The 23030-nt window shown below is 42.5% G+C and overlaps 1 protein-coding gene across 12 annotated transcripts in view; it reads left to right on the top strand.

Moving 5' to 3' along the window:
• The first annotated feature begins 5512 nt into the window (after positions 1 to 5512).
• The window catches only part of LOC147026873 (caspase-7-like), a 120091-nt gene continuing 102573 nt past the window's right edge, over positions 5513 to 23030 (top strand). For 3 of the 12 annotated variants that reach the window (XM_085882750.1, XM_085882751.1, XM_085882752.1), the window contains exons 1-3: positions 5522 to 5928; positions 6103 to 6163; positions 6558 to 6634. The gene's annotated coding sequence lies outside the window, so the exon portion shown is untranslated. Of the gene's footprint in view, positions 5929 to 6102; positions 6164 to 6557; positions 6635 to 23030 lie in introns of all 12 variants that reach the window. The other 9 variants (XM_085882740.1, XM_085882741.1, XM_085882742.1 and 6 more) reach the window with 5 other exon arrangements.

Genomic DNA, 23030 nt, shown 5'->3' on the forward strand with positions numbered 1-23030 from the left:
CTTTCCCCCACCAACATCTCATGCTCCGTCATGGTGAATGAGTAACGACGTTTGGTTAAACTTGGTGTAGGACAGAGCACAGATGGATGAGAGTGGCATCATGTGCAAGGTGTGGTTACCAGAGTCCATCACACCACATGTCGTATAGCTGGAGGCATATCGGAGCGGAGGAGCCAGGGTGCAGAAAAGTGTAGAGAGTAGAGTCTCGAACACAAGCCACTCCGTCATCAGGATTGCCCATTCATTTCCTCCTGTCCATTTGAGTCGTTTATTAAACACAAAACATAAACAAAGACAAACGCACAGATATGGAGAATTCTAGAGGAAGTTAAGCAACACAGTATTTCTCCAATTTCTGCAGGACAGAAACTTTGAATTCTTATACAGTATTTAGTAACTGGAGTGCAAAGTGAGGATTTTCAAGTGAAAGTGGGTGTTCAGCAAGGGTCAGTCTTGAGCCCAATCCTGTTCATCGTGGTTCTTCAGGCTATATCACAGGAATTTAGAGGAGGCTCACCTTGGGAACTCCAAGTAGATGCTGATGACATGTTGCTGATAGCCAACGGTGTGGAAGAGGTAATGGGTAAATATGCTGTATGATAGGAGGGTATGGAGGCCAGAGGACTGAAAGTGAATACAGGGAAAACAAAAGTACTGATTAGTGGTGCGGGAGAAGAAAGTGTGTAAAATTGAGGGTGGTGGCCCTGTGCTGTCTGTAGAAAAGAAAGGTGTAGGTGGCAATTCAATATTGTGTAAATCCTTCCACTGCTGGGTACACAAGAGGTGTTGTGGCATCAGGAATAGACTGCAGTTGGTACCTGACTTCAAATTTGCAGTTTGCACAGGTAAACAAGTGACTCCATTTAGAGCAGAAAGGTTATTTTATGGGGATATATCCCTGGAAAGTGTAGATAAATTCTGTTACCTTGGTAATATGGTTGGTGCAGGTGGTGGTGTGGAGACAGCAGTGAATGCAAGAATTAGAAGTGGCTGGAAGAAGTTTAGGGAGTTGTTTCCCCCTATTGAGATCAAAAGGGACCTCTCTCCGATTAAAGGGAAAAATTTATGCAGTTTGCGTTAGAAGCGTGATATTGTATGGCAGCTGTGGTGGAGATTTCCAACCAAAAGAGAAAACCTTTTTTTTATCATTTAACTGATTTTTTTTTTGATTAAAAAAAACCACAGATGTGGAAAGAAGAGGTTGTCTCAAGAGTCCAAGCAGATCTCTGCCTTTGAGCTAGAATACATGGCCTTTTATACACTTGGAAATCAGGAGGGGGTCAGAACATCACAGGGCCTATCAGACTACAAGAAAGCTTTGTTTGCACACGAGGTCCTTTAAGCAAAGAGAAAACAATCTTGTGCATAGTAACCGGCCCAGCGGGCCTTCACTTGAGACTCCTCTGTCAAGAGCCTACCACTCTCTGCTCTAACTGCAGTGCTCCGAGGGATGGGCTTGGATGAACGCAATGCGTGAATTCCCCTGTAAGCGGGACGAGAATCACCTGTCCAGAGGTGATGATCTATCCCCTCACAGATTCCTCGCACATAGGCCTACTTGTCCACCCTTCGTGCACATACACTTTTACGCCTCAGCTTCCTGAACAGCTCAGCTCTGCCATTCAGCCTGGCCCTGCGACTCTGGTCAATGGTATCCAGTGTCCCTTGAGAGACAAAATTCTTCTTTGCCCTGCGGTGAGTTCCAAGACATCCACCGGCAACATCAAGGACGGTGGTCTTGAAGGCACTCCACAACTCTTTAGGAACCCCAAAAGCACCCAGACACCCCAAATGTCCAGTCGGCCTGTTCGCAAACTCCTCAGCTACTCTCTCTTCCATGAGCTTGCCAACATCCAGTCTAGGCTGGGATGGTACCATTCTCCAGGATTTTAAGGTGCAGCTTTAGAGTTGCTACAACAAGCCGGTGGTCAATATTGAGGATCTGAGCACTCCGGTAGACCCTGCAGTTCTGGATCATCCTCCAGCGACCGTCAACGAGGACATGGTCAATCTCCTTTGCCACACCGCCAGCGTTGGAATACTAAGTCCAGCGATGACCTTGTGGGTGCTGAAACCATGAACCAGCCACCCTAAGTCCATGACTTCTTGCAAAGTCAAGGAACTTAGTGCTATTCTGGTTCATAGTTCCTGACCCATGGGGACCAACACACACCTCATAACCGTCCCTATCAGTTCCAGTCGATGCATTGAAATCCCCCAAGACTAGAAGTGTATCTCGTCTGGGGCACTGATCAACCACAGACTCGAGCATGGCGTAGAATGTGTCCTTCACGGTGAGGTCACTAACCTCAGTCGGAGTATAGACAAAGACCAGGGAAATGACACCTAAGGAGTGACGAATCCTTAGTCTCATAATACGCTCGTTGACCGGTGTTACCTCAATTATCTTTGGGGTAAGCTTATTTGACACAGCTCCAGCAACTCCTTGAGTATGGTAACCATCAGAGCGACCAGACCAATAGTAGGTGTAACCACTCACCATTATCTCGCCGCAATCCGGTCTCTGAACCTTAGAGAGTGCTGCAATACCGATGTCCAAATGCTTGAGCTCAGATGATAACAGAGACAGGTGATCATCCTCTCTTAGGGATAGGACATTCCAGGCACCCACCCGAAGGGACCGCCTCAGGTTAACCCAAGGAGACCACCGTCTGGTGGACGACACCTCAGCACCACTCCGACACACTCTCCCGCAATCTGACCCAGGGATGGTACCCCATGGTTTCCCTCCTTTCATCAAAGATTGGGGGTCCCGAAGGCTTTGCCCCAATCCCGTCATCCGGTGAGCTGCCCTGCGAAGGGAAGCTGCACAGGAGGTACTCCCACGGAGTGAGTTTTCAGATGTTTTTGCGTTTTTATGTTTTGCGGAATGAAGGGTTTTCCGGTGGCCGGAGTGCAAATCCTGCCACCAACCTCCTAATAAAAAGTAACCCAACTGCAGGAGGATGTCCGCAGACACAGTTGGGCACTAGATATGGATGGCCGTTGGCTCACAAGGAGCTCCTCCGCCCTTTGACAGGTTTTCTTTTTAATCCTGCTGGGTGTCCATATCCAAACACCCTCCTCACCAGAAAACCTGGTGGGGGATACTGTTTCGTCGCCGACAACCCGACCATGGAACAGGATAGTAGAGGTTTACATGGTACCTGTAGCAGGTCACAGATCTAACCTGACCTGATAGTGCCGCCAAAACAGTGCTGACCTGCCGAGGCATGGACTCTACAAAACCCCTGAAGGTGTCCCGTGGTATCAGGCACCAAAACATGAGCAGCAGATCCTTCAAGTCCAGTAAGTTGTGAGGTGGAGTTGCCGTGGATCGGACTTGTTGGTCCAGCACATCCCACAGATGCTCAATCGGATTGAGATGTGGAGAATTTGGAGGCCAGAGCAGCACTGTGAACACTTCATCATGTTCCTCAAACCAATCCGAAACAAGGTGTGCAGTGTGACAGGGTGCATTATCTTGCTGAAAGAGGCCACTGCCATCAAGGAATACCATTGCCAGGAAGGGGTGTACCTGGTCTGCAACGATGTTTGGGTAGGTGACACGTGTCAAATTGACGTCCACGTGAATGGCCGGACCCAGGGTTTCCCGGCAGAACAAAGCCCAGAGCATCACACTCCCTCCACCGGCTTGTCATCTTCCCACAGTGCATCCTGGTGCCATCACTTCCCCAGTTAAACAGCGCAAAAGTACACGGCCATCCACGTGATCTAAAAGAAAACGGGACTCGTCGGGCCAGGCAACCTTCTTCCACTGCTCCAAGGTTCAGTTCCGCCGCTCGCGTGCCCATTGTAGGTGCTTTCGATGGTGGACAGGGGTCATCATTTGCACTCTGACTGGTCTGCGGCTATGCAGCCACATACGCAGCAGGGTGCAATGCACTGTGGTTTGTGACACATTCCTCCCACAACCACCATTAAAATTTTCTGTGACTTGTGCCACAGTCGACCGTCTGTCGGTTCGGACCAGAAGGGATAGCCTTCGTTGCCCTCGCGCATCGATGAGCCTTGGGTGCCCAACACCCTGTCCTCAGTTTGTGGTTTGTCCCTCCTCGGACCACTGTCGGTACGTACTCTCCACTGCTGACCAGGAGCACCCCACAAGCCTTGCCATTTCAGAGATGCTCTGACCCAGTCGTCTGGCCATAAAATTTGGCCCTTGTCAAAGTCGCTCAGGTCTTTACTCCTGCCCATTTCTCCTGCATCCAATGCATCAACTTCAAGAACTGACTATTCACTTACTGCCTAATAGATCCCACCCCTTGACAGGTGCCATTGGAACAAGATAATCAATGTTATTCACTTCACCTGTCAGTGGTCATAATGTTTTGGCTCATCGGTGTATAAGATTATACTGTGACATAGTTAACTAACATACAATATCTATTGGTTTATAAAACAACCTTCAGTATGTAATGATTTATCAAGTATATTTTAGATTAACAAACATAACTGTTGGGTACATATCTCCTTTAACGAAACATGGACTAACAAAATTTCTCACCAGGCCCAGATGCACTTGGGCCAGTATGGGGATTATACTGTATATTCGTTATTATTGTATTGGTTAATCAATGATCCTCAGGTTTATTATGGAAAGATATATCAGTTGATAGGGAATTAATAAGATCATAGGATGGTGAACCAAGATTATATTCCATCCACCCATGGCCTGTCACCATTGACTATGCTGGTGTGCCGAAAGGATGAGCTCTGACCTTGTCATTGTGAGAGACTTGATTAGCATAATTATCCTGCAGACAATTGAAGTCTATCTCAAATCGATCTCAGTGCCTTTGCAGATTATGTTTCCTGGCGAACCATTTCTTATATGGTGATAAAGTGACCTGCACTTTACAACAAATTTTATACTTCCATATTGCTTAAAGGCAAAAATTAAGAGAAATTAAGACATAAATTGTGGAGAAGGAACACATCTCAATACAAACAAGCTCAAATGAGCTAATATCCTCGTACTCTTAATGATGACGTCATAAAAACGAATATGATGTCATTGTGATGCATCAGGTTTGCGATAAATTATCTGTGCTAATGCCCGGCTTGATTCCCGCAAACAAAATTCAAACAGCTTGCCTAGTTTCGGAGATAATGGTATCGGCGATTTCCATTAGCGGTGATATTATGACGTCAATTTCTTTTCTCGGAAGAATTTCCAAAATCGGAGATGGTTACTGCCTGCGCGTGGGCTTTCTGCATATACATGGCAAGTTTCACGAAGATCCGATGAAAACTCTGGGTTGTGAAACAAAAAATGTCAAAAAATAGGAATGACATCATAAAAATTGATATGATGTCATAGCGATGCATCATATGTACGGTAATTCATCTCTGCTAATGCCCTGTTCGATTCCCGCAAACAGAATTCAAAAAGCTTGCCTAGTTTCGGAGATAATTTTTTAGGCGATTTCCATTAGTGGAGATATTTTTACATCATAACTTTTTTTCTAGGAGGAATTTTCAAAATCGGAGATGGTTACTGTCTGCGCAAGGTATTTTTTCAAATATATGCCAAGTTTCAGGAAGTTTCGATGAAAACTGTAGGCTGTGAAACAAAAACAAAAAATGTCAAAAAACAGGAATGACGTCATAAAAATTGATATGACGTCATAGTGATGTATCATATGTCTGGTAATTCATCTCTGATGCCCTCTTCGATTCCCGCAAACAGAATTCAAAAAGCTTGCCTAGTTTCGGAGATAATTTTTTAGGCTATTTCCATTAGCGGAGATATTTTGACGTCATAACTTTTTTTCCAGGAGGAATTTTCAAAATCGGAGATGGTTACTGTCTGCGCGGAGTAGTTTTACATATATACGCCAAGTTTCAGGAAGTTTCGATGAAAACTGGAGGCTGTGAAACAAAAAAGTCCACAAGAACAACAATGTGAGTAAGACTTAGAGATTCTCCACAAGGATCTAAAAATATTTGTTTCAGTGTGATTAATACAGAAACACCAGTGCTTTGCAATAGTCATGTTATCTAATAGAGCTTTCTATTACCAAAATGTCCATGCTCATATCTCACAAGATGGAATTAATTATATTTACTTCCACACAGCGAAACATGGCTCATCAAGAAGGAGGATGAACGGAGGTGTGAACGGAATGAAATGAGAATGGTGAGATGTGTGATGTGACACTGAAGGATATGAAATCAAATGTGGAATTAATAAATAGGCTAGGAATAGAAAGCATTAGTGAGGTTATGTGTTGGGGTAGGTTGAGATGGTTTGGACATGTGGAAAGGATGTGGGCGGATAGTTGTGTGTAAATATGAATTTGAATGGAAGGGAGAGCTAGAGGCCATCCGAGGAAAACATGGGATGTGTTGCTGAGAGATGATCTTGGAGGTAAAGGCCTAACAATTGGGGGAGGAAGGGATCGTGCAGCCTGGAAAGCAGCCATGAGGTGAACCAGGGCTTGCACATGGAAGCGGCCGTAAAGTGATGATGATGATGATGATGATGATGATGATGATGATGATGATGATGAGACTGTCTGTTCATCTTCCAGACATGCTGAAGCTGCAGCTGACGGTTTAGGGTTCAGGAGAAAATCACTCACAGCTTTGTGGCAGCAGCCATCTGGAGGTCAGCTTAATTTCGAAGGGCTAAGGAACATTTATCACCTGAAGGTTGATCGGAGTTCAGGTCATTATTTTCACACACATTCCATTTAAGCTAGACTTGTTTCCAGCCAGACTTTCAGGCACTAGTATATAATTATTCATTTTTAAGAATCCCTTAATAAGCTTAATAAACTAGTGCGTGCCCGTAGGTGTGTGCCAGTGTGTGGCTTCGTTCCTTCGCTCTCGTAAACGACGACTGGATTGGGGCATTGTTTCAATTAGATCGGACCAACCGTATCGTAAATGGCCATAACTTGGGAAACACCTGGGAAACATACTCAGGTCCCCAGCGTCAATTGTGACGTCATATCAAACGAAGAAGAAGAAGAATTGTGACGCCCCCTCTCTCGCCCCCCTCCTCTCTCGCCCCCCTCCTCTCTCGCCTGCTCCTCTCACCCCCTCCTCTCTCGCCCCCTCCTCTCTCGCCCCCTCCTCTCTCGCCCCCTCCTCTCTCGCCCCCTCCTCTCTTCCCCCTCTCTCGCCCCTCTCTCGCCCCCTCTCTCGCCCCCTCTCTCGCCCCCTCTCTCGCCCCTCTCTCGCCCCCTCTCTCGCCCCTCTCTCGCCCCCTCTCTCGCCCCCTCTCTCGCCCCTCTCTCGCCCGCTCTCTCGCCCCCTCTCTCGCCCCTCTCTCGCCCCCCTCTCTCGCCCCCTCTCTCGCCCCCTCTCTCGCCCCCCTCTCTCGCCCCCCTCTCTCGCCCCCCTCTCTCGCCCCCCTCTCTCGCCCCCCCTCTCTCGTCCCCCTCTCTCGTCCCCCCTCTCTCGCCCCCTCCTCTCTCCCCCTCTTGAATTGTGACGTCCCCTCTCTCACCCCTCTCTCCCACCCCTCTCTCACCTCCTCCTCTCTCCCCCTCTCTTGAATTGTGATGCCCCCTCTCTCTCACCCCCTCTCTCCCTCCCCTCTCTCACCCCTCCTCTCTCCCTCCCCTCTTTTGAATTGTGACGCCCCCTCTCTCACCCCCTCTCTCGCCCCTCTGTCGCACCCCCTTTCCCCCCTCCCTCTCCCCCTCCTCTCTCGCCCCTCTCTCTCGCCCCCACTCTCACCCCGCCCCACTCTAAACATTGATTGTGACGTCATAGCACCGTGTCTTGTCATTGGTTGACAGATAAATGGCAGTAACTTGGGAACCGCTCGTCCGATTAAAATCAAACCTTGAAAAGGCACATACTCAGGTCCCCAGCGTCGATTGAGATGTCATACCAAACGAAGAAGAAGAAGAATTGTAACGTCAATCGTGCAAAAATAATAAGTAAACATTAATTGTGACATCATTCGTGACGTCATAGCACCATGTCTTGTCATTGGTTGACAGATAAATGGCCGTAACTTGGGAACCGCTCGTCCGATTGATATCAAACCTCAAAAAGGCACATTCGTGGGACCCCGGCAATATCCTTGGCAAGTTTCAATCAGATCGGACCGGCGGTGCTGGCCCGTAGGTGCGGTCCACCTCTGCCACCTCTCTCTCGCCTATCTATAATTATAGATAGATAATTATCTATATAACTCTCCCCCCCCTCTCTTGAATTGTGATGCCCCTCTCTCGCCCCTCCTCTCCCCACCCCCTCTCGCCCCTCTCTTGCCCATCCTCTCTCCCCCTCTCTTGAATTGTGACGCCCCTCTCCCTTTCGCCCCTTCCCCCTCTCTCCCCCTCTCTCCCCCTCTTTCCCCCTCTCTCCCCCCTCTCTCCCCCTCTCTCCCCCCTCTCCCCCTCTTTCCCCCTCTTTCCCCCCTCTCTCCCTCCTCTTTCCCCCCTCTCTACCCCCTCTCTACCCCCTCTCTCCCCTCTCTCTCCCCCCTCCCTCCCCTCCCTCCCCTCTCTCCCCCTCTTCCCCCCCTCTCTCTCCCCCTCTTTCTCCTCCTCTCTCACCCTCCTCTCTCGTCTCTCCTCTCTCCCCCCTCCTCTCTTGCCCCTCCTCTCTCACCCCTCTGTAAATGTATTCACAAATGTCTACCAAGCACAACAATTAATTCAAACCTTGGGAAAAAACAGCTTTCAAATCTTGGGAAACACTTGGGAAGCAGCTGAAACAGATGAAGAAGAACGATATCAAACTTTGAAAAGGCACATACTCAGATCCCAGAGTCAATTGTGACATCGTATAAAAAAGAGGAAGCATTGTGACATCATTCGTGATGTCATAGCACCATGTCCTGTCATTGGTTGACAGACGTTATTGGTTGACAGACAATATATAGGTCATTATTGGTTGACAGACATTGGTCATTGTATCATGTTATTCTTTTTATTACTGCCAATTATTGTGCTATTATTATTATTATTATTAATATGCTGTTATCATTATTCTGAGATATCTTTGGGAAAAAAATGGCATGATAAGGTGGAACGACACTTCAGCTGCGATATGTACACCTTTGCAACATTGAAAAAAAGCAATAAAATGGCAGTAACTTGGGAACCGCTTATCCGATTAATATCAAACCTTGAAAAGGCACATCCGCGGGTCCCCAGCAATATTTCTGGCAAGTTTCAATCAGATCGGACCGTCAATCGTGGGAAAACAATAAAATAATAAATAAATAAACATTAATTGTGACGTCATTCGTGACGTCATAGCACCGTGAGTAGGGTGAATATACTGATTCTGGCTCACTTTTCCCCATGTAAATGAATGGGGGATTTTCAGCGATTCATATTTTTTTCCCCAAAAAGTAAACCCCTTTTTATCCCAAGGGATATTTATTTGTCTTCCCTTTTTAACCTAGGGACACTTTTCAAATAACCAATACAATAAGATAATGATTTGTTCAAGTAGTAAAGTAGTAATGTGATTCTAAATAAATATCTGAAACATGTAAGCCTCGGGCACTCTTTTTCAATTAACCAGTGCATATTGTTTACCTCACTCATTGAACCTATAAAGGTTTGTTCATTCTCAAATTCCTTCAATAGATTAATTTTCTTTGCACAATAATCCCCATCTAAAATATTTAAAAATAAAACATTTGAATCTTTATATTTTTTAAGATACCCCTTTTGTGCCATTACGAAATGATAAACTTCTCTTAATGGTCTTGTTTGACCACCTCCTGAGCCACATATCATTTTGAGATTATAGTAAATTGTTTTTCCATTGTTTAATTGATAACCATCAAAGTTTTCAGTCCATTCAAGGATATTTTTTTTTCTTTACATCCTCTAACTTACTGGGTTTTAAATTGATTCGCTTATTTATTTTATTTACGTTTGTTTTAGTTATTTTTTCAATAAGACTTATTTGATATTTTTCACATTCATTATGTTTTCCATTTATATACCAAGACGGAGATTTTCTCCACTCTTTAGTTTGATTAATACTTGGTTTGACCATTTATATTTTGTGAAAAAACATGGCGGTAGCCCTCAAAAACCCCCAACCCATCTTCCCATTGTTAAAACACAATCTATTCTAAACACTCTATCATACAATATCCATGTGAAACACAATCTATTCCATTATCTAAAATAAATCTTTTATCATCAAAGGTTCCTAATGCCTTTTTATTTACTTCTTCACTTTATATCTTATGTTCCTAACTTCTTATTTTATTCATTTTCCTATATTCTTCTTTCTTATTCATCAAACAATTATAATAATTTCTCAAAGTTATTGATTTCTTTATTACATGTTTCTTTATTCCCTTTAACCTCTTATCAATCTGATCACCATACTTATAAGCATATGCCTTTGCTCTCAATCCAATAAACTCACTCATTACTTTTCCACCCAACTCATCCTTAAACTTACCAATAACCTTTTCATTCTTTTTTTTAAAATAACTCGCTCTTCTTAATAAAATTACTTGTATCATTAACTCCAATATTTTTCTTCATATCTTTATAAAGATCATCAGTTTTTATATCGAGGATAAAACTATCAGTGTCCATATACAACAATGAAACATTTTCACCATACTCTTTCTTTAAACCATTATACAAAGAATCATACATCAATATCTTTGATAAATCAAGAACTGCTGTTCCAAAATAAATTGGTTTATCCATTACAATACTTTCCTTTTCAATATGAATAGCAGAAAAATTCTCTGAAAAAACCTCTTCTCTCTTAAAACTTGGTTTATTTATCAATCTCGAAGCTTCTTTCCAAGATGTTGCAAATCTAATGTTTTGCCTGTTTCTAACATTCTCCATTGTCTTTCCAAAGACAGCATTATTCATCAATTTATAGAATTCCCCTTCAAATTTTACTTTTGTATTTGTTCTCATATCTGTATTGAATTTAATATACTTTTTCATCCAAGGACTTTGTTTAAATTTTAAAACTCGATGAATTTTAGCGACTCTCAATCCTTTTCTCAAAAACTGTTTCAAGCTTCTCTGATGCAAAACGTATACTTCTTTATCATAGAATGTTGTTAATAACTTTTCTGTTGATTTGCCTTTAATATTAAAACTTTTATGATAATCACTTAACCATTCTTTCTTTGGGGTTTCTTTCTCACATGCAAAAGGAAGGTCTTTATGGTTATTATACTTGTACCTACTATATGCTTGTTATATGGGTACCGCAAATCAACTTCAAAATAATAACCTTCTTCTTCCTCATTCAATTCCTCTTGAGAAGAAATAACAATATTCATCAAAGCCTCTTCATAATCCTTTTCTTCCACCCACTCTAATTTACCATAAAGCAGAGATTGAGACATTGCCCATCCATACAATTTATTAGCATCAAAATACATCAAATAATTACTATCTTTTTGCACGATCATAATTTGGAAGATATTTATTATTTGCTTCAGCATATCTTTTTGAACATACTTGTGATATTCCACCTCTCTTAGACTTCTCAATCATCAAAAGCATATCTACATCACTGATTAAATCTATATCTTGTTTTGTCATTTTCAACATTGCACTCCAAGCTAAACCAGGAGTTGTGAAATAGTGGCAGGATCTAATCCATAAAAATTTTTATTATGACAGAGTGATCTAAAAGCTTCAAACACATCAGCTAACAATAAAACATGTTTTTAGATACAAATCATGATATTCTCCAAGGTTCTTTATCTTAAATATTTTCCAAATTTCTTGTTCGTGTTTATATTCCTTATCACTTGTTTATATTCCTTATCACTCTTCTTCATAAAGGTTATTGTAGAAACTTTCTTTTGAAGGAAGTTGTGTTTCTTTAAATCTCATAAATGAATCCTATAATTATAAGGATAAATTCCCTTACTTGTAAGAATTTTCTCTTTACTTTGAATTTTATTCCTTGTTTGAATTTCCTCTCGAGTTAGAATTCCCTCTTTAATCAGAATTTCCTCTTTTGTAATAATTTCATTCATTGTTTGAATTTTCTTTATAATTAGAATTTCATCTTCAGTTCGAATTTCTTCATTAATTTCCTCATTAATTAGAATTTCCTCTTTACTTTGAATTCACTCTTTAATCTGAATTTCCTCTTTAGTTAGAATTTCCTCTTTTGGAAAGAATGAATAATAATTGGAAAAGAGCCCGTGGAGCTTAGATTTGATGCTGGGTCGGCTAGTGGTGTTCCCATAAACTTGAAAGAATCTAGAAACCTAACACGAGTTAAAGGTTTTGTGAATATCATTTTTGTAAATGAAATATACTTTTGACTTGTGTTTGTGATGCAGAAATATTCCCTGGTGTTTTTGAAAGTTCATTTATAAATAGATGTGTATCATAGTTGGCGCTGTTGTGAAGATTGACTGGAATAAAAGAAGGAAATTTATAATTAAGATTACAACAGGAATGAGCGGGACCTCTATATTTACCAGTAAGATGACAATGATCCCTAACTTAAGACTCCTCAATTTCCTCCTCACAAATATGACAGATATTGTTCTTTCTAAATTCTCATTTTTCTTCTTCGGTTAATTTCATCGGTTCATTTGTTTCTTTCATTAATTTAGTTAGTCTGATACACTCCTTTTCTAATCGTTTTACAAACTCTTGTGAAGCTTTTTTCCACTATAATGTTCAAGTTTATTATTCTTTTCTCCAACAGATGATTTGATATAATAACAGAAAGCACAAGGAATATGTTTTTGATATTTATTTGTATGTGATTCTTTTGGATTACGAGAAGCAGTATTTATCTTTTTTAGGATACATTCAAAATCAGCATATATCACAAATGGGTGCATGATAGATTTATTATAATCTTCAAAAGAAATCTTTTCACCAGGTTTAGGCATTGTAATTACAGCTGATTTATGATTACTACAATATTCTGAATGTTGTTCTTATCGTTCTTTTGTATGAAATGAATTAAGACATCTCTTACAAGGATATATTTTGTTTGATGTTCTGAATACCTGAGAAGAGATTAATCTTGATAAATTATTAGATGTATGTATAATGTGAATTCTATCCAACACTAAAATATAAAAGATCAATGTGTGTTTCTTCATTTTTATAGTTGTTTGAAATTTTTAATATCTGAACTTTGTTTGTATCCGTTAATCCATATACATTTATGAAGATTATTCTTTTTCTCAAATTTAGGAATATCTGTTAGTGGCATTGGGAATTTAAATTCTTTAATGTCCAAGGTATTCTCATATTTCATATATTGTTTTACTCTTTCTGAATTACAATTTGGTGGATGTAAGTGAGCAAGAACAGACCAGAGAAAACATTTATTATCGTTGTTCTTAATATTGTTGCGAATTCACGCCCGCCGGCGTGCGAGCGGCCACGTAACTCGAATCGCGGCACGTCGCCCACCGGACGGACAATTCCGTCGTGACCCTCTCGGACTAATGCCGGGAACTAGTCACGGGTGGGCCTTTCGGCCTCACCACGATCGTGCCAATCGGTCCCCCGCGTGGGATAGGGTTGTTCGCCAAATTCGACCTACCTAAGTACCCACACGGAGGGTAGACCGGGCGATCGCACCTCGCCGCAGGTCGACTTCGGACACGGGCCACTTTAAGCGACCCGTTCCTTACTATCGGGATAACCGAGCGGTGTTATCGTCAACCTCGACGGTTCCGATTAATTATTGTGCGTATTTAGCCCACGACCAACCCTTTACGTGAAGTAAGATGGAGATTCAATTAAAGAAAAGACGAAGCGAAACGGGAAAAACAGTTCAACATAAGGCACATTTATTCCGCGGCAAACGGAAAGCACACATATACAATTACAACAATTATGCACCAAAAGCAAATGTAAAAGTAACACAACAATTATGCACAAAAAGCAAATGTAAAAGTAACACAACAATTATGCACAAAAAGCAAATGCAACAAAAGAGACACAATGCAGATCTACTACCGACTACGCGAGCACACGGCAACACTTACACAGTTTTACTTTACAGACGGCGCCGACAACACATATACTCCAAAGCAAAAGAAAAAGGGACCACCCTCAACTACAAGGGGGCAGACGGGCCTGGGGCCGAGACCGCGTCGAGCCTACCCGTCTGGTGATGAGCCGCAAAATGGCGGCGGCGCCCCGACTCCGCGCTCCTCCGCGGGCCTTGCTGGCACTGCCTGGAATGGGGTGGGAACGGGGCCCCCCTTTTCGCACTATCTCAGCGCGGGGGGGGGAAACAGGGGGGGTTGTTGATGCTCTGGAGAAAGAGGATAGCTGGCTTGCTTGGGTCCCGCGACGAGCGACTCCACTGCGCCCTCGACCGCGTTCCCGGCTTCTCCTCTCTGCAGCTCCCCGACAGACTCCGAACCCCGACTCTCCTCCAGACCCGTCTTGACTGCTGCTGCCACTCTTCGCCGCCGCCACAACTCGCCCGAGCCCGAAACAGAAACTCTTTCCAACTCGAGCCCGAAACCGAAACTCTTACTCTCACTCGAGCCCGAAACAGAAACGCTGCCGCTGCCGCTGCCACACCTCTCCAACTCGCCCGAGCCCGAAACAGAAACACCTCCCTCACTCGAGCCCGAAACAGAAACTCTTCTCCCACTCGAGCCCGAAACAGAAACTCTTTCCTCCTCGATTTGCCCCGCGCTCGGCGCTTTATAGTCGGCAGGAGAAACCATATGCAGATTTTCGGATCAGGATCGGCTCGGGGGCGGAGCCACGCTCGCCCATTGGACGGAGGAAAAGTGGGCGTGGATCATTCCTGATCCTCGAATTTGCATATATCGATTCTACTCCGACGCGCCTGGAGGCGGGGCCAAATCGCCCCGCACTCGCTAATAGGACGGAACAGAAGTGGGCGTGAATCATTCCTGATCCGACTTCCCCGGAAAGGCCGCTTTTTGCACCCGCTGCTCGGCGCGCGCCCTGTACGAGTCCAGGATCGGTGCCCACAAGCGGTGCGGGAATGGCGGCAGAAGGAGGAGAGGTGAAGGTGGTGGAGGGTTTATTGTGGTGGTCCCTGGCCACGGTGACGCTTGGAATGGCGGTGATGCGATGGTTGCGAGAGCTAGTTGTGACGGTAAAGGTCGTGGCTGTTGGCGTTGTTGTTGTTGTGAAGCGGCGTTGCGGTTGGTGGTTGTTGTGTGATGGCAGTTGAGACGTGGTTGGTTCAAAATAAAGATAGAACAGAAAAACGGCTATCTTGAAGGGTCGCAGCCCGAATGAATCACATTTATTCCCTCTAAACAACGGGTTTGGGCTAACTACACATATACTTACAGAGATATCTCACCTACGGGACCTGAATGGTGGATTGCGAATTTCCTCAACCACAACAATATTAACATCTGCCTTCTTTAGTTTTATTTCTTTTGGTAATTCCATATAAGAAGAAGCTTTAAGAGGGTTTTATGATTTTATGATATTTAAGAGGGAATGTGTATATCTCAGAAGATGATTTTTAAAATATTAAATCCACTTCCTCCCACTGTACTATCAACATCCTCCTCTTGTCTTGATAGTTCTTCATAAACCCCACTATTCAAAAAATCTTGAAATTATGATGTAAAATTAAGATCTGTTCTCATAGAAGGAGTTTGTTCTTCATCTTGTCTTTTCATATTCATTTTCACTCCCATATAAAACTTTAAAGTTTTCATTTCTTTTAATGTCTTTTTAATAACTTTTTGACATCAGGTTTCACTATTTCAATTGATTCAGCTATTGATGATGGACCGGGTTCTCCAAATTGAAAAATCCTTATTTTTAAATGCCCCATTAGTGTTTTCAATATAATAGTCTCCCTTTACTTTAAAATCATTTTTCTTGTGTTTTTGTTATTGAAGATGTCTATTATAACTACTCTTCAAAACATCCTTTGAGCAGATATCACAATGTTTTCTTTCCATCTCAAGAGGAGATATTTGATGAAATAGATTAAAATATGTATGTTTGTTGGTTTGAAGGTGTTTATTATAATATTTATATTCGTGATTACAAACATCGCAGTATGTTGTATTCACCATATTTATATAATAAAACTTTGCTTAAACAAAAATTTTCTTGATGAAAATTTCGTTTAATTTAAAGAAGAATCTGTGCTTAAAACCATTTTATCCTCCAACTTTTTTCACTTTATAAATACAATGTTTCAAGACACAAAAGACAAGTTTCAATCAATCTCTTCATTTGTAAAAGATACTGAGAAATATGTCAAGGATGTAAAATTGAACAAAGATAAATATAACAACTATTGAATAAAAACAATTATGGTGGATAAGATGAGTTCTTCAATTTCCTTCAGTGGAAGGGCTTTTAGTATATCTGGAAGAACATCAATTAAAGTATCTCTAACAAAAGTTTCTCCTCTCTTTCTGGTAATATATTCAAAACTAGAAAAAGCAATGAAACAATAAAAAGTATCAAAAAATAAAAACTTTATGGATGAAGCTTTAGAAAGAAAAGATAAGACCATCTGGAATATGCAAGGAGAAATTTGTATTTTTTTCAACCACCCTAAAGATGTAAATCCTGATGAAATAAAGCATGTTAATATATCAGGTGAAATGACATTTCGTTCAATAGTAGTTAAGGATCGTTTTAAAATTACCTTTAATATATAAAAATGTTGTAGTTGAATCTGGTAATGAAAAAAGTATATAGATATCGATGGTAATATTATTAAAAATGCAACTGAAAGTATAGATTAATTTCAGTTTAAGTGAAGTTTTACTTTATAAATATGCTAGACTTCCCTGATTCTCCACATGACAAATTTGAGAATTGTCCTGCATGTGATGGAGTGGGATTAAACACAGAGTCAAAAGCCTATTAACAATGTATATTCTGTGATTATCTTCTAATTAATGATAATAAAAAATATAAAAAGGAAAATAATTATTTTAGATTTACACCAAAAATGAATTACTTTACAAGACTGATGAGGTCAGGTTCAATCTGTGACCTGCTACAGGTACCATGTAAACCTGTACTAACCTGTTCCATGGTCGGGTTGTCGGCGACTAAACCGTCTCCCCCACCAGGTTTTCTGGTGATGAGGGTGTTTGGATATGGACACCCAGCAGGATTAAAAACAAAACCTGTCAAAGGGCGGAGGAGCTCCTTGTGAGCCAACGGCCATCCATATCTAGTGCCCAACTGTGTCTGCGGACGTCCTCCTGCAGTTGGGTCACTTCTTATTAGGAGGTTGGTGGCAGGATTTGCACTCCGGCCACCGTAAAACCATTTATTCCGCAAAACGCAAAAACGCAAAAAAAATCTGAAAACCCACTCCGTGGGAGTACCTCCTGTGCAGCTTCCCTTCGCAGGGCAGCTCACCGGATGACGGGATTGGGGCAAAGCCTTCGGGACCCCCAATCTTTGATGATAGGAGGGAAACCACGGGGTAACATCCCTGGGTCAGATTGCGGGAGAGTGTGTCGGAGTGGTGCTGAGGTGTCGTCCACCAGACGGCGGTCTCCTTGGGTTAACCTGAGGCGGTCCCTTCGGGTGGGTGCCTGGAATGTCCTATCCCGAAGAGAGGACGATCACCTGTCTCTGTTATCATCTGAGCTCAAGCGTTTGGACATCGGGATTGCAGCTCTCTCTGAGGTTCGGAGACCGGATTGCGGCGAGATAATGGTGGGTGGTTACACCTACTATTAGTCTGGTCGCTCTGATGGTTACCATACCCAAGGAGTTGCTGTAGCTGTGCCCAATAAGCTGACCCCAATGATAATTGAGGTAACACCAGTCAACGAGCGTATTATGAGATTAAGGATTCGTCACTCCTTGGGTGTCATTTCCCTGGTCTCTGTTTATGCTCCGACTGAGGCGAGTGATCTCACCGTGAAGGATGCATTCTACGCCACGCTCGAGTCTGTGGTTGATCAGTGCCCCAGACGAGATACACTTCTAGTCTTGGGGGATTTCAATACATCGACTGGAACTGATAGGGACGGTTATGAGGTGTGTGTTGGTCCCCATGGGTCAGGAACTATGAACCAGAATGGCACTAAGTTCCTTGACTTTGCAAGAAGTCATGGACTTAGGGTGGCTGGTTCATGGTTTCAGCGCCACAAGCTCATCGCTGCACTTGGTATTCCAACGCTGGCGGTGTGGCAAAGGAGATTGACCATGTCCTCATTGACGGTCGTTGGAGGATGATCCAGAACTGCAGGGTCTACCGGAGTGCTCAATTCCTCAATACTGACCACAGGCTTGTTGTAGCAACTCTAAAGCTGCACCTTAAATCCTGGAGAATGGTACCATCCCAGCCTAGGCTGGATGTTGCCAAGCTCAGGGATGAGAGAGTAGCTGAGGAGTTTGCGAACAGGCTGAGTGGACACTTGGGGGGTCTGGGTGCTTTGGGGGGTCCTGAAGAGTTGTGGAGCGCCTTCAAGACCACCGTCCTTGATGTTGCCGGTGGATGCCTTGGAGCTCACCGCAGGGCAAAGAAGAATTTTGTCTCTCAAGGGACACTGGATACCATTGACCAGAGTCGCAGGGCCAGGCTGAATGGCAGAGCTGAGCTGTTCAGGGAGCTGAGGCGTAAAACTGTACGTGCACTGAGGGTGGACAAGGAGGCCGATGTGCGAGGAATCTGTGAGGGGGTAGAGCATCACCTGTGGACAGGTGATTCTCGTCCCGCTTACAGGGGAATTCGCGCATTACGTTCATCCAAGCCCATCCCTCGGAGCACTACAGTTCGAGCAGAGAGTGGTAGGCTCTTGACAGAGGAGTCTGAAGTGAAGGCCCGCTGGGCCGGTTACTTTGAGCGGTTGTACCAGGCTGATCCCCCAACTGTCGAGTTGGACGTCAAGGGTGTTACAATCCCTGTTGCTGACCCTCGAATCAACTGTGGTCCACCTTCGCTTGTGGAAACATGGGCTGCGGTGAACCAGTTGAAACGGGGCAAAGCTCCAGGGATCTGTGGCATCCATGCCGAACTTCTCAAGGCTGGTGGAAATGCTGCACTCGTGTCGTTGCATGCAGTTTTGTGCTCTGCCTGGAACACAGGCATCATCCCATCTGACTGGAAGAGGGGCCTTGTTGTCCCTCTCTGGAAAGGGAAGGGTGATCGCCATGACTACAACAACTACCGAGGGGTGACGCTGCTCTCAGTGCCGGGCAAGGTCTTTGCTCGGATAATTCTCGATAGGGTTCGCCACCATCTGCTTGAGCACCAGCGTCCAGAGCAGTCAGGCTTTACACCAAAGAGGTCAACGATTGACCGTATCCTTGCACTTCGTGTCCTCACCGAACGTAGCCGAGAGTTTTGGCAGGGGCTGCTTGCAGCCTATGTTGATCTCTGTAAAGCGTTCGATTCAGTGAATCGGGATGTCTTCTGGAGGATTCTTGGTCTTCGTGGGGTGCCACCAAAACTGATCGATCTGATGTCTGAACTCTACTCTGGTACTGAGAGTGCTGTGAAGTGTGGTGGTACCATCTCTGACTTATTTCCAGTTGTTACTGGAGTTCGTCAGGGATGTGTACTTTCCCCCACACTTTTCAGCACTTGTATGGACTGGATTTTAGGGAGGATGTCGGAGAGATCAAGTTGCGGTGCATCATTTGGGAATGTCAAGATCTCGGACCTTGATTTTGCAGATGATGCAGTCATCTTTGCGGAGACTTTAGACATCCCCTTGGGGGCCCTCGAGGTGCTGAATGAGGAGTCGGAGCCGTTGGGATTACGGGTTTCTTGGGTCAAAACTAAGATCCAGGCTTTTGGTGACATCTTGGATGCTGCTGTCCTGTCTGTGTCTGTTTGTGGTGAGGATGTTGAGGTCGTGGAGAGATTCACTTACCTTGGCAGTGATATTCATGTCTCTGCTGGCTGCGAGTCAGAGGTCAATAGACGTCTGGGTCGGGCCTGGGGAGTCATGGATTCACTGGATCATGGGGTGTGGAGCTGCCGGTACCTGTGCGGGAGGACGAAAGTCCGAGTCTTCAGGTCCTTGGTACTTCCAGTCTTGCTCTATGGGTGCGAGACTTGGACTCTGACCAAGGATCTGAGACGGAGACTTAATTCCTTTGGTACCAGGTCTCTTTGGAGAATCCTTGGCTATCGCTGGTCGGATTTTGTGTCCAACGAGCGGTTGCTGAGAGAGACTCGGATGAGATTTGTTACCTGCATAGTCCGGGAGCGTCAGTTGCGGCTGTATGGACATGTGGCTCGTTTTCCTGACTCTGATCCTGCTCACCAGATTCTCTCAGCGTGGGAGTCTCATGAGTGGAGGAGGCCAGTGGGCCGACCACGTGCCTCATGGTTGCAACAGGTTGACCATCATCTCAAGGAGATGGGGATGGGCCTGGCATCTGCCTGGGGGATGGCCAGACGGAGGCCCCTGGAGTACCTGCGGAAAGTGGACGCAGCGACGCTCAGTTCTGGCACATGCTCCCATACCTGACCCTGACTGATGAGAGAAATGAATGTAAAGTATGAGGGTGATAACACACCTTTCCTTACAAGGGAAGAAACTGAACGTATTAGAGAAATGTTCAAAGGATTGTTGTTATATATTATTCATGGATGTGATTTTCAGGGAAATATCAACACAAGATATTGCATAAATAAAATAATGGATTATCTTGAAATTCAACCTGAACTTAGGATAAAATATAGTTTCTAAAAAAGTCAATAATAAATTAAATAACCTGTTTTCCAAATATATAAATGAATGATTTTTTTACCCATTTGGGAAAATAAGATAAAATTTAACAATCATAAAAATCTTCCAAATTCATTAAGATGTCTCATAGTTGGTTCAAGCGGATGCGGAAAAACCTGCTTACTTTTGAAGATGCTCCTGACTCCCAACTTTTTAGATTACGATAATTTAATAATTTTCACAAAGTCGAGTTTTCAACCAGAGTATCAACTTCTCTCACAAGGTTTTAATGCTGGTCTTCAAAAAGAAGATATAATCGGTTTATTTAAACTTCAAAAAAACCTAAATGATTATTACATTGAAGATATAATAAAACTATTTTGTGATGCACAGAGATGTAAAAAGAAATCAAAACCAATAATTTATATTCTTCGTGATAATACGGATGATATACCGTCTCCCCAAGATTTGGATAAATCAAAAAAGAACCTCGTTATCTTTGATTGTGTTAATGAGAGAAACCAAACGGTAATGGACAGCTACTACACAAGAGGGAGACATTCGTCTTGTAATTGTATTTATCTTGCTCAATCATACTTTCAACTTCCTCGGCGTTCCATCAGAAACAATGCTAATACTTTTATTTTATTCAAGTTAAATTCAATAGATATAAACAATTTTTGGATAGATAATTGTTCTACATTATGCAGTAAAAAAGAATTTGCGGATTACATGAAGCACACAACTGAAAAAATTAATATATTGTTGTGAAACATGATGAGCTATTAAATGATATTTTCCAAAAAATAAATGGATGCGAAAGAAAGAGCAAGAAGATTTAAGGTTTATCAAGAGTTGGTTTCAAAAGTTGTAAAACAACAGGAAGACATAAGGAAGAAACGCAGACAGAAACTAACGGGTGAAGAAGCATTTGAAAGAAAACAAGAGAAATTTTCTAAACCACTTTTAAAAACTTCCAAAGAAAAAATTGTGGATGTTTCCACAGTTTCCACAGTAGAATATACTCCTAAAAAACTTCAAATGTTAAAAGATTTTGATCAAATGACGGAGGAAGAATTAGAGCAATTCGGGGAATTAGAATATGATGATGAAGGATTATTTCAACAACCAGAAGAGATTAATCACCCCCCTGCTTATATTGTGAATGCTCTTCAAAACAATGAATATTCAGCGGAATCAAAAACCAAAGCAGGACTCATTCCAACAGAAAAACCAGCAATATTTCATCTTGTTCAATAAATGGTATTGATATTTAATGATAAATTAAGGTTCTTGAGGTCTGCTCAACCCCCTGTTAAACAAACCCCCAGATTAATGTTTCTTCTCACAAAAGATGTAAGACAAGCTTCAACTGTGAGGAATGAATCAAAGTATTTTGATAAACAATTGGATAAGGAAAATAATGATGATAGAGTATATATTGCTCTGCTGAACTCTGTTGATTATAGGGTTAGTCTTTCTGGTAAACGGAGCAAGAATGAGAAGGAGAAACACATTATTCAGGCTTTAAGTCTCCTTGGTTCAGGTGTTAGTTTTCTTCCAAATGACCCATCGCAATTAGTTAATAGACTGTTATTGTTGTTAGGTAGTCAGAAGGCTGGAAATAGCAATTGTTTTAATGAAGCATCAGCCATTTTAGACCAGTTGATGAACATGAAAATAATTAATAAATCTCAATATAAAGACATTTTATCTCGTATTAAATAAGATGAGAATCACAATCCTGAGTTTTAATTTCACAACAAGCGACCACACATCTTCATTCCCATACCCACGACAACTTGACCCAACAAAAGAATATGAGGCATCTTTATTGTCCATGGAAATTTATAATACCTTATTTAATATAACTGATAAAAATGACAAGTTTAGTTATATTCCGGGAAGTGGATACAAAACGATAATAGTCTCACCCGGAGCATATGAGATTTCTCAAATATCTTCCGAAATTGCTCGTCTTATGAAAGAACAGGGTGATGAACCAAAAAATATTGTTATAGACATTCAAAAACATACTTAAAAATCAACGATTAAACTTAAAAATAAGTACAAGGTTGATTTCACAATAGATAATTCGTTTAGAGAGTTATTGGGTTTCTCCTCAAAAAAGATTGAAACGAATGGGACGTTTTACAGTGATAATGTCATTCAAATATCCTCAGGAATAAATTCGGTATTAATTCAATGTGATTTGATTGGTGCTTATAATGATGGAATAAAAGCAAATACAATATTTTCATTCAGCGCATACAATTGGTTATAAATTCAATATGGAACCGAAAAATTTGGTTTATCTCCCTGTGTCAGGAAAAACCATACACAGAGTAAATTTTAGGATAACTGACCAAGATAATCATATGATTTATTTTAATGGAGAAGTTATATCCATCAGAATTCACCTACGTGAAGT

This window comes from Eptatretus burgeri, chromosome 5 (genome assembly GCF_056783735.1).
Source record: "Eptatretus burgeri isolate ZD-2024b chromosome 5, Ebu_testis_v1, whole genome shotgun sequence".
Lineage (NCBI taxonomy): Eukaryota > Metazoa > Chordata > Myxini > Myxiniformes > Myxinidae > Eptatretus > Eptatretus burgeri.